This window comes from Spermophilus citellus (genome assembly GCF_964194105.1).
Source record: "Spermophilus citellus genome assembly, chromosome: 4".
Taxonomy (NCBI): domain Eukaryota; kingdom Metazoa; phylum Chordata; class Mammalia; order Rodentia; family Sciuridae; genus Spermophilus; species Spermophilus citellus.
Genome location: NC_138185.1, coordinates 13676481 through 13690771, shown reverse-complemented (window position 1 = coordinate 13690771; position 14291 = coordinate 13676481). Strand labels below are relative to the sequence as shown.

Here is a 14291-nt window from a genome sequence, read left to right as displayed (position 1 = left end):
AACAGAAATGATATATTCAATTATTGCCTACAATAATTTAGACATTTAGAATTTCTGTTCATGATTTCTTAACATCTTATCTCCATGATCAACTCTGTTTTCAAGATTATATATTTTATCTTCATTGTCTGATGTTCTGTGTAGTCTGTTGGTCATGCTTTCCATTGAATTTTTAATTTGTTTATTGCTTTCTTCATTTCAAGGATTTTTGCTTGATTTTTGTTTGAGAATCTGTCTTTTACAAAAGGGTTTACAATTTCAAGTTTGCAAAGGGTTTACAAGTTCAAATAGTGGACAAGAGAGAACCAAAGTGGTTTATGATGTGATATCCATGGGGAAGGAAGAGAGAAGATAGAAGTAAAAAATATAGGAAGACTGAAAGAGGAATTAATATGACTGAAAGAGGAATTAATTAATATTAATTAATTAACTAAGTAGAAAAGAGAGAAAGAGAATCCAGGGAAACAGATAGGGAGATGAAAAAATATATAAAGTAAAAATTGTTAAAAAAATTAAAAAGAAAAAGAAAAAGTTAAAAAAGAGAATACATAAGAAAACTGTAACATTCTATTCATAGATCCTAGTGCTCAATAAACTGATGCATGAAAAGTACTTCCATTTCAAAGATGGTATAAATGTGAGAGAGAATAGAAAAAAGAAAAAAAAAGGGATCTTGATGAAAACTCGAACTATTGTTTCTGTTGGAGTTCAAAAGTTTCTCAGCTTCCCTTCTCAGCAGTTAGGTGAGGTTTTCTGGAGTTTGATACTTGCTCCACCCTCAGAGTCCATGGGGTTGATAGGGTGAGAGGGTTAGTCCTGGAAGCTGAGTTCCTGGAGGAGGACGTAGGCTTGGTATGCTCGGTCTCCTTGCTGCATGCCAGTTGGTCTGGAGATTTTAAGTCAGTGCACCTTTAAGACTCAGCCATTGCTGGTTCATGCTGGAAGATTGCACCCCAGGGATCTCATTGTCCACTCATGTGGTGTAAGAGCCTGTTCTTAGTACACTATTTTGCCTATAGACCCCATGATTCCTGGTCTCTGATTCAGTGTCTGAGCTGCATCTGTCCTGCCCCCGCCATTTCATTTTCCTCGCCAGGTGCTTCTCTCCCAGCTGGTCCTGCAAGCAGCCAGATTGGAGGTTCAGGGGGAGCCAGGTGGGTTTGTGCGACCAGTATTCTCCTGTGTAAATCTCTTTCCAGGCTTCATTTTCTCCTGGTGACTTAGGTACACTCTTGGTCATGCAGTGTGGGTTTGCCTGTCTTGTTTTTTGGTCCAGACTTGGGATTTCTAGTAATCTGTTTTTCTAGCTGCTAGCCTCCACGCTGCAGCTACCAAAATAGTTCCTTCTGCTGTACTATTTGCATGCCACTGAGAGAGATGGCAATTTCCCTCCCCTTTCACAGATACTGTGCAGCACAGCTTACTGTTTTTTTGAGCAGTGTCTCTGATCTCTAACCTCTCTGTACCCGGACATGCCTCAGTCTTCCTAAGAATGGGGATTCCTTTAATTCCTTTATTGCTTTATGCATTCTTTTAGGGACTGTTCTGGTTTTCACCTCAGCTACTTTTGTGACTATGGAGCTAAGGTCTTCCCTCTTTATTTTATTATATACAATTTCTTGAGTACCTAATCTGTTTTGAATGTCCAGTATTTCCAGTAATGTTCCCCCTAATTCATGATTGTTTACCCACTTTACTGAAAAGTTGCCTGTCCACTTTTCTTGACTCACACCACAGAGCTACTAGGGAAGTGACCCTTCTCTTCTGCCATCTTGCCACCTCCTCCTGGTCCATTCTTGTCTTTCATGACCTTGGCAGTTTTGAAGAATAATGATCAAGGCATTTTGTAGAATGTCTCTCATAATGTGCTTGTCTGATATTTCCTCAGAATTAGATTGTGATTCTGGAACTGTGGAGAGTGCACCCAGAGGTGATGTGCCTTTCTCAGTGCTCCATAGGAGGCGTTCCATGCTGTCAGGAGGACTTGATATGGATGATAAAAGGTGAGTGCTTACCTTTATCACGTGTTCCCATGGTGTCTGTCAGGTTTATCTCTGTTTTCCTGAAGATTTGTGATGTGGAGAATTTTTTCTTTTGTGCTTCTTGGCTACACAGACACACACACAAAATCTTTTACACGTTCTAAAATATAACAACCTGATTGAGATTTAGTTTATATATATCACATAGTGCATCCCCCAAAATATAACAACCTGATTGAGATTTAGTTTATATATATCACATGGTGCATCCCCTTAAGAGTGTGCAAATTGATGGTTTGTATTACATACACAGAGTTGTGCAACATCACCACAATGAATTTTAAAGCTTTTTTAGTCTCAAGAAGAAATCCCATTGCCATTAGTAGTCACTAACATTCATCCTCAATGCCCAGCCCTAGGCAGCCCATCCCCATTGGTTTGCCTATTCTGGACATTTTATTGAAATGTTGTCCTGTCACATGTGCTCTTTTGTGACTGAGTTTTTCATTTGCATACTGTTTTCATGGTTTCTCTGTGTGGTGGTGATTTCAGTGTTGCATTCCTTTCTGTTGCTAAATAATATTCCACTGAGTGGACAGTTGTGTTTTGTTTACCCATTCATGTGCTGATAGAAATTTAGGTTGTTTTCAATTTCTATCTGTTGTGTATAATGCTGCTGCAATCATTTATGAACACATTTTGAAAAAGTAAGCTCTGTATCTTAATTATTGAGGTCTAAGAGGGAAAGAGTTATTTATATAATCTATGTACAAGTCTTCCATGAGATATTTTCTCCAATCAATGGCTTGTCATTTTTGTTTTGTGTGATTTGGGGAGCAAATTTTTTAATTTGCTGAAGTTTTATGTTTTAAACTGATAAATTGATCATTTTTATGTTTTAGCTTTTATATAAAATGCTTAAATTATTTGAAAATTAATTTTTATGTATGGTATGAGGTAAGTCTTAAGGCTTTTTTTGTCCCCATGTGAATATCTGTTTATTCTAGCATCACTTTTTTAAAAGACTCTCCTTTTCCTTTTTACCTTTATGAAAAACCTCTTGACGATATATTTGTGGATCTCTTTTTCGACTCTTTACAGTGATTTGTCTGATATTGATACAGCCCCTCCAGCTTTCCTTTGACTGGTGTTAGCTTAATATATCTTTCTTCATCCTTTAATTTTAACTTATTTTTATGTTTCTGTTTGAAGTGCATTTCTTATAAGTGGAATATAATTGGCTTTTGCTTTTTAAATCTTCTGTTATGAACCTTTGTCTTTTAATTGGAATGTTTAGAGCATTTACATTTAATGGAATCATTCATGTGGTTGGTTTTAAATCTATTATCTTGCCATTTTCTATTGTCATACCTGTTTTTTTCTGTTTTTTTCTTTATTTACCTTCTCTTGGATTAAGATTAATTGAATATTTTTTTAAAAATTTTTCCATTTGTCTTTTTTAATAAAACCATAGTTCATTGTTTTGTTATTCTAATAGTTGTCTTAGTGTTGTTTTATTTAATTAATTCACGCATTTCTTCATTCATTCATACAGACATGCATTCATACCAGGGGCACTCTACCACTGAGCTATACCCGGCCCTTTTCACATTCATTTTTGAGGCAGGGTCTTGCTGAATTGCCAAGACTGGACTTGGATTGGCTACTTTCCTGCCTCAACCTTCTGCGGTGCTGGGATGACAGGTATGTGCCTCCACCCTCTTGCTCAGTGCTTACCCTCTGTGTGTGCTCCTGATCACAGTCCCTTGAAGGGGTGTTGCGACACCTCATTTCTAAGAGCCGTCCAGCAGTGTGCTTCCACTTCCTGCCTGCTGGTCTTCACACTGTTTTTATAGTGCATCTTACTTATATGTATGTTTCTCCCCAGGAGGCCTAAGTCATTCAGATTGCACCTGCAGACTGTGGTCCCTTGGAACAGTGGTGGCAGTGACATGTTCTTCCCTGATGACTGGTGCCGCCTCTGTGTGGAGTGCTTGGGCACCCTCAATTTGTGGTGGCCTGACATCTTGTGTGGTTCCTCCTAGTTTTTCCTTTGCTCCTCAGCTGTGGGCTGGAGTGCTGCTCTTCTGTGCACTGCCAAGGCCCTGTGGCCTGAGTCTCCCCTTCCCTTAAGATGACTGTCACCACTTATCCTGCCCATAGCTTTCCTTACTCCCCCAAGTAAGCATCATCACTCCTTCTCATTTTATGGGTTTTATTGCTGATAATCACAGGAAGATGGGAAAGTAAAAATAGTGAGTGTAGAGAAATGTCTGAATTAAAAAAAAATGCCTTCCAGACTCAGAACCCTCAGTCAGAGGGAGGGCTTCCAGGTGCCTCTTTGGTAATCTGCCTTCTGTGTTTATTGGCTCTTAATTTCTTCCACTACCTCAGACTTTTCTTTCAAGTCTGTTTACTCTTGAAGAATCAGTCAGCAAAGAAGAAAAAGATTTTCCCTTGTCTTAGTGGATAGTTTCAAAGTCTAATGACTGCCAGACTGGGAGATGTGGGTCCCCCCTGAAGTGACTGTCTGAGACAGGCCTCAGCAGTTCTGTCCTCCTTGTGGATGGTGGTTGCTGCCTTCCTTTGCTCCATCACCTGGCTTAGCACAGTGCCTGGAACATAGTGTCTTTCGGTCAGTGTTATCCACATAGCTGAGTGGATTGTTGCTCATCTCCATAGTCAGATTATTGTTAGAGGACTCCTTGATATCATCTGGGACTTCAGGGCTGATGAAGATGACTTCTCAATGGTAGTGGAAATTGTAGTTTGACAGTCAGAAGATTCTGGTTTGTAAAACTACTGCGTCACATATTTTTTACTTATATGTTTGTAAGAAATGATATATATCCAGTGGTAGCAAAATTAAAAATCTGTTTATTAATCAATCAACTTTAAGCAGTCTGACCACGAATGAGTTTGTCATAAAGAATGGGTATCTTATTTGAAAATGACACAAATCGTCCTTATTTTAGAAAATTAGGAAGACTAATAGTTATGAATGCCATTTGCCCTGGCAGTTAGGCCTTTTTTGTATTTCTTGAGTTTTGCCAGACGATTGGTTGCTAAGAAATACCCAATCAAAAGAGGTCCTTTGGATTAGAACAATCCCAGTCATTAGTTTTTCTCACCTGTGATCTCCATGGGCTAAATCTTGATTTTTCTTTCTCTTTCTGCTTCTCCATGATTGCTATTCTGGAAGAAAAGCACGTTGCTGTGCGGCAGATGCCACGGCCTTGCCTGTGTCCCCTCCCCCGCTCCTTGGTAGAGATGAGTGAGATGAAGAATGCAGGGTTGCCGGCCCTGACAGCTGCTGCAGCCCCCTTGCCTGCTCTAGTAACGAATGGCGAGCCACTGCAGAAAGTTTCAGGACTCTTAGGCTTTAGAATTCTGAGCATTTTAAACTGAAAATAGAAAAATAAGCCTTCCGTGTACTTCCCATATTAGTTTAAAATATTCATATGAATATGACACAACGCTTTTAAAAAGACCCAAGTGAATGTTTGGAGTCTTTAAATGGATTCTCTTTGTAAATGAATCACCATTTACAGTGCTGCTGCAATTATATATTTGTGTTAAATTTAATGTGGTATATTGGAGCTAGAGCCACTCTTTTGTTTAATGCTTTGCCTTAGAAATAATTGGGATGCGTGGATTGTGGGGGAGTGCATTTATGAAAGAATTATTTATAATGTATACATTCTGGCTGGAATTTAAATAAGCACAACCCATAGGCCTGGCACATAAGCTATTAGTTGTAATGGCTTTTGGATGCTGGCCCAGCATGCAGACTTCTTGCTCCTTCCTCGATTTATATATGGCTTGTTATAATAGAGTTGTCATTCTCTCTTCTTTTTATGTTTTTATATTGCCGTATAGCTTATTAGCTTTTTAAGCCTGTCTGTAGCATAAATACTCTAAATGGGAAATGATTTTTAAACTGCATTTGTCTAATTTGTTTGATGAAGTATTTTAGTAAGAAAAGCTAAAAACTATAAGTATATACTATATAAGATGCTTGGCTTAACCTTAATGTAATCCTTTCTCTGGTTTTCATTGCTCTAGAGCCCATGGGACAAACCGAGTTGATGAAATAGGTCCCTCTTGTTGGCACTTTTCTACAAGGAAACAATGCACGTTTCCAGTGGTGTTGTGTGGATATCTCATACCTGCTGTAGTGAGAGACCTTACGAATCCAGTCAGGTCTGAACATTGTCACCTAGATCTCCTTAGCAAATCCTCGTTGGTCTTGTTTTAGCTGATATTCATGATTCAGAAAACAGTCTCCTTAGAGCTGGTTCAGGAACATAGGCTCTGCTTGTGCTCAGCTCTTCTCATGAAGCAGGAGGGGTAGGCAGCACTGCATCCTGTGGACGGGGCCTTTCTCTTCTCATTAATATTTTGTTATGGAAATTTTTCAACCTGCATTGCAGGAGAGGGAAAATTAAAATGAATGTTCATGTACCTTCATCACTTCAGCCAGCATTGACATTTGACCAATAATTTTTCATTTTTCTTCCAAGGTAAAATCATCCCAGATAAAAGCAATTCCCAGACACCCTATTACTTCAGCTATAAATACTGTAGTGTAGCTAAGAAGTACTCTTTTTAACAAACATGATGACAATGCCATTATTATAATTTATAAATTATTAATAGTTATTTAATATCATCTAACATCTAGTCATTGGTCAGATTGTCCCAGTTTTCTCATATGTGTGGCTTTTGCAGATGGTTTGTTCAAAACAGAATACAAATAAAGTCCCCAACTTGAATTTAGTAGATAAGTCTCTCAGATCCCTCTGCCTTTCCCTTGTCATTTATTTATTGAGGAAGCCCTTAATTCTACAGAATTTCTCATATTATGGATCTGGCTTGTTCCATCTCTAGTGTCACATTGTCTTCCTGTTCCAAGTATTTTTTATAAATTGGTAGTTACATCTGGAGGCTCCATGAGACTCAGTTTCTGTTTTAGAGAGATAGTAGATAGGCTATTAGAGAGATTGTAGATAGGCTGTTTTCTCCTGCTGCATCAGATCAGGAAGCACAGAAGCTCTTGAGTGGCCCTTTCTGTGTGTCAGCTTTGACCTGGTTGCAGGTGTCATCAGCCTTGTCCTTCCATATAAAGCTGCCCATTAGTTTGTCAGCCAGCTTGATGGTCACTGCCAAAACCCAGTATTTTTTCGGGAGGATGTTCAGTTATGAGGCTCTGGTTCTATCATTCTTTCTTAGTTTAATGACTAGAATTTGTAAAGAGCTTCTCCTATCAACTATTTGGTTAACCCTAAAGATCTATTTGTACAGAGAAAGACAGGGCAAGTGGTTTATTTTCCCCATTATTTACCTATTTCCAGAATAATTAGCTCGTGTCCTAATAATCTGCAGAGGTGACCAGTTAGGTTTTTAGATATGTTTTTAGTATTGTTATTATCCCCTGAATTGTAACCTAATTAGATAATACTTTAATCCACTGTGGACCTGTTCTTTTGTTGTTGTTGTTGTTTGTTTGTTTGTTTTTAGTTGTAGATGGACATAATACCTTCATTGAACCCAGTGCCTCATACTTGCGAAGCAAGTGCTCCACCACTGAACCCCAACCCCAACACAAGGGCCTGTTCTTTTTGATGATCAAGTTATCCCAGCTTTGACCAGTGGAAGGCCTTCAGTTTGGCTCCAGAATCTTCTTGAAGTTGCTCAGTAGACTTTGATAGTGCATCTGTGCCCAGAATGTGCCGTTCCTCCAAGAAGCTCAGGTTCCTTTACAGAGGAAATGATAATAGGAAACCAGAGCATAGTCCTGTGGGTACTCATAGCAACAAGGGTGAGCTTTGCTTCTAGTGACAGAACAATTTCTTTTTTAAATAAAATCCCTCATGAATTTATATTGATATTTCCAACTCAAATTTAGGATAATAGGACTTGTATTTAACTTCTTTGGTTTTATATTTGTATCTTTTTTTTAAACCTAAGAACATAAATCTCGCTTCTTAATGACATTAACATGTATGTGCATCAAAGCAAAACCCTAGAGCATTGCTGATAGTGTGGCAGTTTGCCAAATGCAGCTTAGGATTTCTTTGTGTTCCTTTTGCCTTGAGGTTGCTCCCACTAGAAACGTGTATGTTACCATGTTTTAAAGCCACTTGCATTGAACCTTCTTTTGTAGTAAAGCCACCAGCTTGACACACAGTTAGACTCGTGTGTGTGTGTGTGTGTGTGTGTGTGTGTGTGTTGAGGTAAGTGCCCACTGTTTTGTCTAGGCTGGTTTTGGCTTCTCTGCCTCAGCCTCCTGAGAAGCTAGGACTATTGGTGCATAGCTATTTATTTATAAGAATAGCTTCAGCTTTTACATTTTGATTTGTAATTATTTAAGGTGGTTACTTAGTTCCAAAGTCAAAAACAAAACCTATCTGGTCACCTGTCTCCATTCCTGTCCCTGCTGCCTGTTCTCTCCCTCCCTTCTAGGTAACCCTCTCTTTCAGGGTTTGGCTTTTTCTTACATTACAACTCTCAGATCATGGCCTTGTGCTCCCCATTTCTGTCCTTGCTCAGATGCACTGTGCCACAACCTGCCTGCTTCTCTCCCCTGCTCTCCCTTGCTCTCCCTGGTGCTGGGAATCTGTGGATCTCTTCTTTGTTTGCTTTTCCTTGCAGTAGGATACTCTATGGGAGGATGAAGCTTACATTTTTGCACACTGGGGTCAATTCTAGTCTTTTATACTGTAAGTCTGTTGTGAGGAATAATAGCCTGGCAACATTCTATCTGTGCCAGTAGTGTCTTCTGAAGATGGCTTTCCACAAAGGATAAATGTATTTAATTTTTAATGGTATGCCATGTTTTCATTATTTTTAAAGAAATTCTAAAATTTTGACTTGTCTTTCTTCCTTGATCCAGTGTTATTAAAGGAGCAGATGCCCAGTTTTAACTATTAAACCGTGTGACGGGATGGAGTTTTCAAGTAGGGAGAAGGTTGCCTGTTTCCACTCTTCTAACCTGGGTTTCTGGACATGTTTGCATTTCCTCTCTAGGTGCCAGCCTTATTTCCCACATGATCTAATCAGAACGTGGTGCAGTTTCTTCCACTCACTCACTTACTCTGACAGGTTCTGAGTGCCCATTACGAGCCAAGCTCTGTGCTTTGTGCCTGGGGATAAGGAGACGAACAGGACAGATGTTCTTCCGCAGAACGCACATCTGTGGGTGCAGACATTTCCCTGTTTCTTCATGATCGTCATCTTTTCAATTTTGTTGAATGCTTGGATTTTTTCAGGTGTGTGTGTGTGTGTGTGTGTGTGTGTGTGTGTGTGCGTGTGCGCTGTAGATAAGTGAATGTTGTAAAGAATGCAGTTTTATTATTTTGATTTTTCTTTTGTCTTTGGATACATTCTTGAAAATGAGATTATACTGGGTAAGGGGATTTGGCATTCTCTTGACCTGTGTCATCTGTCATTGACATATACCCTATTATGGAAGGGTTGAGGCAGGAAGTGTGGTTTTAATTCCAGAACCTAGCATGGTGCCCTCAGTTGCTCTGTGATTGCTGCAAGGCACATCAGTGACCAAGAGCAGCCACTCGCCACTGTCCTCCCACACTGCTTCCCCACTTCAGCCTCCACCCCACTTCCTCTGCTCCTGCCTCAGTAGTTCCCTGCCCTGCTCTCACCAGGGCTGCTGTGCTTCTGAACTCTGTTCTGGCCACACCTGCCCTCCTTTCCTCTCTCCTACTGCCCTGGCCTTCTTGCCCCTGGAGATGGCTGGCTGTACAACCCTATCCTTACCTGCATATCCTTTCTATTCTTCCTCAGCTGCTTCCTCTGTCATCCCACCCTTTTGGGCCCATCCCTGCCATCACCTCCATTTTTTTCCCCCTTTTGACAGTGCTTCCCTGGCCCTGCCTGCACAGTCCCATCCCCCTGTGTTCTCTACTGATGGTTTTTGATCTCCATGGGAGGAAGTCCCATCACACATTGATTGGTGCCATTGCAAATTTATGGCTTCCAATCGTGGCTGGACTTGCAGCGTGGCGTGGCAGTCCTTTTCCTTGTCCCTCATCAGCTGCTTTTCACATTATCCTTGGCAGCTTTCTTAGACCTTTGCCACTTTCATCAGGCCCCTCACCTCATCCTGCCTCCGCCAGGCAGGTGACCTTGCCTTTTACATCACTGAGAAAATAGAGGCCTTCAATCTTCATCCCCTATTGCAATGAATGGATCCACCATCTGCTTTATTCAGTTCCCCTGAGCTGCAACCTGGGAGCCATCAAAATTCTTCCCTCTCACCTCCTACATCCAGTTAGACTGAAGCCACATCATCTTTGATTCTATCATAAATACATAATCCTGAGGGTATCCCTCCTCTCCATTCCCACTATTTTCAAACCCAAAGCTGGGAGAAAACTAGCCTTACTGAACACTCTGAAGCCCTCCTGCCCCTTGGCATAGCACATACTCCTTTGTGGGATGCCTGTGCCTTCCTGCCATCAGCCCTCTCAGGACCTCATCCTCTGAACCTGCCTGCTCTTCCCAGTGCTCCTTCTGTCTGCTCCTGTCAGTTTGCGCTTTCCATTGCTAGATGCTTACCCTTGCAGACGTCAGCTGTGGGGCTGCTGGCAATGCCCCAAAGGTCCACGGTGAGTTAAGATTCTAGCTCTGCAGAGATGCAGATGGTTTTGCCCACAGTGGTAGGGCTGCCAGGTACTTCTGGGCACTTGCCTCTCAGGACAGTGTGTTCATCACCTTGAATGAACACCAGCACTCAGGCGAGGCATGCCATTGGCAGTGCTGGGGCAAGACCCAGTCTCGGGAGGACTGCTGCAGCCTTGCTCAGTGACAGTTTCTTGAGCCATGGCTCAGTGAGAAGCACTGCTCCAGGACTAGGGTAGATGGCCTGCTTTAGTTCTCCTGCTGTCCGCACCTGGTGAGTGACAGTTGTCTCAGAGCCAAGGAAACTGAGATGCTAGCAAATGGAGCTCTGGGTGTCAGGTAGTGCTAGGTGGTGGACTTGCTTTCTGAGGCTCACCTGTCATCTGTTTGGTATGGTGGAGGCTCTTCTAGCTCTATAACTAGAAGCTGCTCTCCATGTTCTGAATCTGAGCCCCTGACTGTAGAAGTAGATCTTATTGTCTTGACCCCTATGACCTTGTACAGGGTCTGCTCCTGGTGACATTGCAGTGAAGGTGTGTGGGGCTGAATTGGCTGCAAGCTCTCCTTTGCCCTGTGGCTGTGTCTTCTCAGCTGGCGTGGGCTCTGCTCCAGTCAGGTGTCTTCCTGTGGCTTTCTGCTCCTGTCTTCCTGACTTGGCCTGCTCACTGTCTGGCATTCTCATTGGCTTTTCTCTTTCCGTCATGAGCGTGCCCCAGTCTCCCTCCTCTCTTTGCTCCTCCCTGGCCTTGACCCTGAGCACACCACCCACTCTGCTCCCTGTAGCCAAACTCCTCTGCCTGGGTTGTCACTCAGGCGTCCACTTCCTGCATTACAGAGGATGCTCCTGGAAGCTGATTAATAGGAATCTGGCCATGAACTTGACCAGTCTGCTCATTGGAAAATCCAGTGCTTTTTTTTTTTTTTTAAGTCATTTCAACTTTTAATATGTCATGAATTATTCAAGCATCCGTGGAAGGATTGTGCAGTTGTGCAGTGAATACTGCTATGCCTACAAACATACCCATTCTGCAGCTTTGATTTAGAGGTCACAGCTATGGTTACAGTGCCCTGTATCCCTCCCTTCCATAGGAAGCAGCCATCCTTCACAGCTTGGTGCTCACGGATGATTCACTTGGTGACGGTGAGTAAGCTCGAATCTCGAGTTTTGGTGTTGCACCACCTCACACAGGTGGCACTGGACTGTGCGAGGCGCATCATTGCCTGCGCTTCCCTCTGTGCTCTAGGTCTGCCCATGTGGATCTGAGGCACTCCCAGTCATCCATTTTAAGTGGTTCCTAGCACTGTAGTTAGGTTCCCCCTTCTACTTGCTTATCTGGATAATGACCCTTTTTTGACTTCTTTTTCTTCTTTGCTTGATCCATTGAAGCCATTGGTCACTGATCATTATTGTGAATTTTTTAAAAATATTTTTTAGTTGTAGATGGACACAATATCTTTATTTATTTTTATGAGGTGTTGAGGACCGAACCCAGTACCTCACATGTATGAGGGAAGTGTTCTACCATTGAGCCCCAGACCCAGACCCATGACTTTTTTTTTAATGTATTTTTTTTTTGCCTTTGTTTTATTTTTTATATGGCGCTAAGGACTGAATCCAGTGCCTCACACATGCTAGGCAAGTGCTCAACCACTGAGTCCCAGCCCCAGCTCCACCACTGTGAGTTTTTGAAGAAACTTTTACTGGATGCCTGTTTAGGCATTTCATGCAGCTACACCTCAGCAGTGGGATGGAAGGGTGATGGACACATCCCTGACTCTCCTGGGGCTTTGCCCTGGGACCCTCCCTCCTTTGGATTCTGGTGAGAATAGCTTTAGTACTCACCAGTGTGCATGTGGGCATCCTATATCCCAGACCCTCTTCTCAGTCCTTTGTTAAGTCCTTTCATTCCTACAACAGCCCCCTGAAATTGGTTCTACACGCTTGACAGTCCACGGCTTAACAATAGTGTAAGGTTTTTGAACTTTACAACGGTGGGAAAGCATACTCAATTTTGTTTTTCACTTTCTGAGTATTCAGTAAATAACATGGAATATTCAATACTTTTATAAAATATACTTTATGTTAGATGAACTTGCCCAACTTGGGCTAATGTAAGTATTCAGAGCACATTTAAGATAGGTGAGGCTAGGCTATTATGTTTAGTAAGTTAGGTATATTAAATACACTTTTGATTTTAATATATTTTCAACTTAACAATAAATTTATTGGGACAGAAACATATCATGGGTCTGGGAACATCTGTATTCTTTTTCTTGATTTCTTTTTTTTTTTTTTTTGCAGAGCTTGGGATTGAACCAAGGACTCATTCATGCCAGGCAAGCTGAGCCACATCCTCAGCCCCTGTGATCCACTTTTATTAAAAAAAAATTTTTTTTAGTTGTTGGTAGACCATTATTTTATTTATTTGTATGTATGTGGTGCTGAGGATAGAACCCAGTGCCTCACACATGCTAGGCAAGTGCCCTACCACTGAGCCTCAGCTTCAGCCCCCTTATGATCCACTTTTACAGATGAAGACAGTGACTCTTAGACAGGCCAAGTCACTTGTCGAGGGTGACTTCATAGGTGTGCTGCCCAGCACAGGCGGGACACAGCATTCCTCTTAACAGCCAGAGCCGGCACCAGTGTCATAGCATCTCCTCTTGGCTCCTGGGTGCCCCCGCCTTGCCTCTCCCCTTCTTCCTAACTTGCCTTGCTCCTGTCTCCATCACCATCCCTTGGTCCTCTGCCCATCCCTAAGGATTGGTTTTCTTCATGGGGTTGTCTTTGGTCTTCTTTTTCTCATGGTACCAGGGCTCCTTCCACGGTCTCATCTGCCACCCCACCCAAGGGAGAATTCACATGCAGGGCGGGTTTCTCTCTGCTTCTGTGTTTCTCTCCGGTTCTCAGCTCTAAACACATGCCAGACCCTTAATCAGAGTGTGACACCGCAGAGTTGTGGACGTTCACTTCTCACCGCCCCCAAGTCCTGTCACCCGTGTGTGGGTAATATTGTGGGCTATCACCTTTCTCCTGCTGGCAGCCAGCCCGGGCCTCATTCCTCCCACCTGGTTGTTGCAATAGCTGTCTTCCTGACCTTTCCACCTTCAGTCTTTCGTTACCTCCAATTCACTCAGCATAGCGCTGTCAGAATGATCTTCTTGAAACACTTGTTTTCCTTGGTCGCTGGTCAGAAGCACTGGTGTCACCTCCCTTCTGTGGCCAGCAGTCTCTCAGGCTTGCCCTCTTATAACCTGCTGTTGACTGATCATCTGCGACTCTGTCTGTGTACTTCTGTGACCTGATATTATTTTCCTGCCTCCCCATCATAGTGATGGGTTGTGTGTTTTATTACTTTCTCTGTAAATGGCAATTTTGTGTGCTTTCATTTCTCTAAAAATGACTCTCTACCTTTTTCGAATCCCTCTGAGTCCCAGTACTTGTTCACTCAATGCTGATGGCAAAGAACAGACGCTCCTCTGCCCTCATCTTCTGTTGTTTACGGAGTCTTTCTTTTCCACACCAGTGTCTTCTTGAACCCCTTCCCTGTGGTGTTCTTTTGCACAATATGTCATTCATGTCTCGGGTGTATTCTAGGATTCACCAAGCAGCAGGAGGAGGGTGCCATGTTTTCCAGCTCCATGTTTGCAGAGGAGAGAATGCAC

The 14291-nt window shown here is 42.2% G+C and overlaps 1 long non-coding RNA gene across 2 annotated transcripts in view; it reads left to right on the top strand.

Annotated features, from left to right (window-relative positions):
* Positions 1 to 14291, top strand: part of LOC308646444 — an 85928-nt gene that overhangs the window by 40179 nt on the left and 31458 nt on the right. For both annotated transcript variants that reach the window (XR_014021389.1, XR_014021390.1), the window contains exons 3-4: positions 1889 to 2003; positions 3538 to 3686. This is a non-coding gene — a long non-coding RNA (uncharacterized lncRNA). The remainder of the gene's footprint in view (positions 1 to 1888; positions 2004 to 3537; positions 3687 to 14291) is intronic.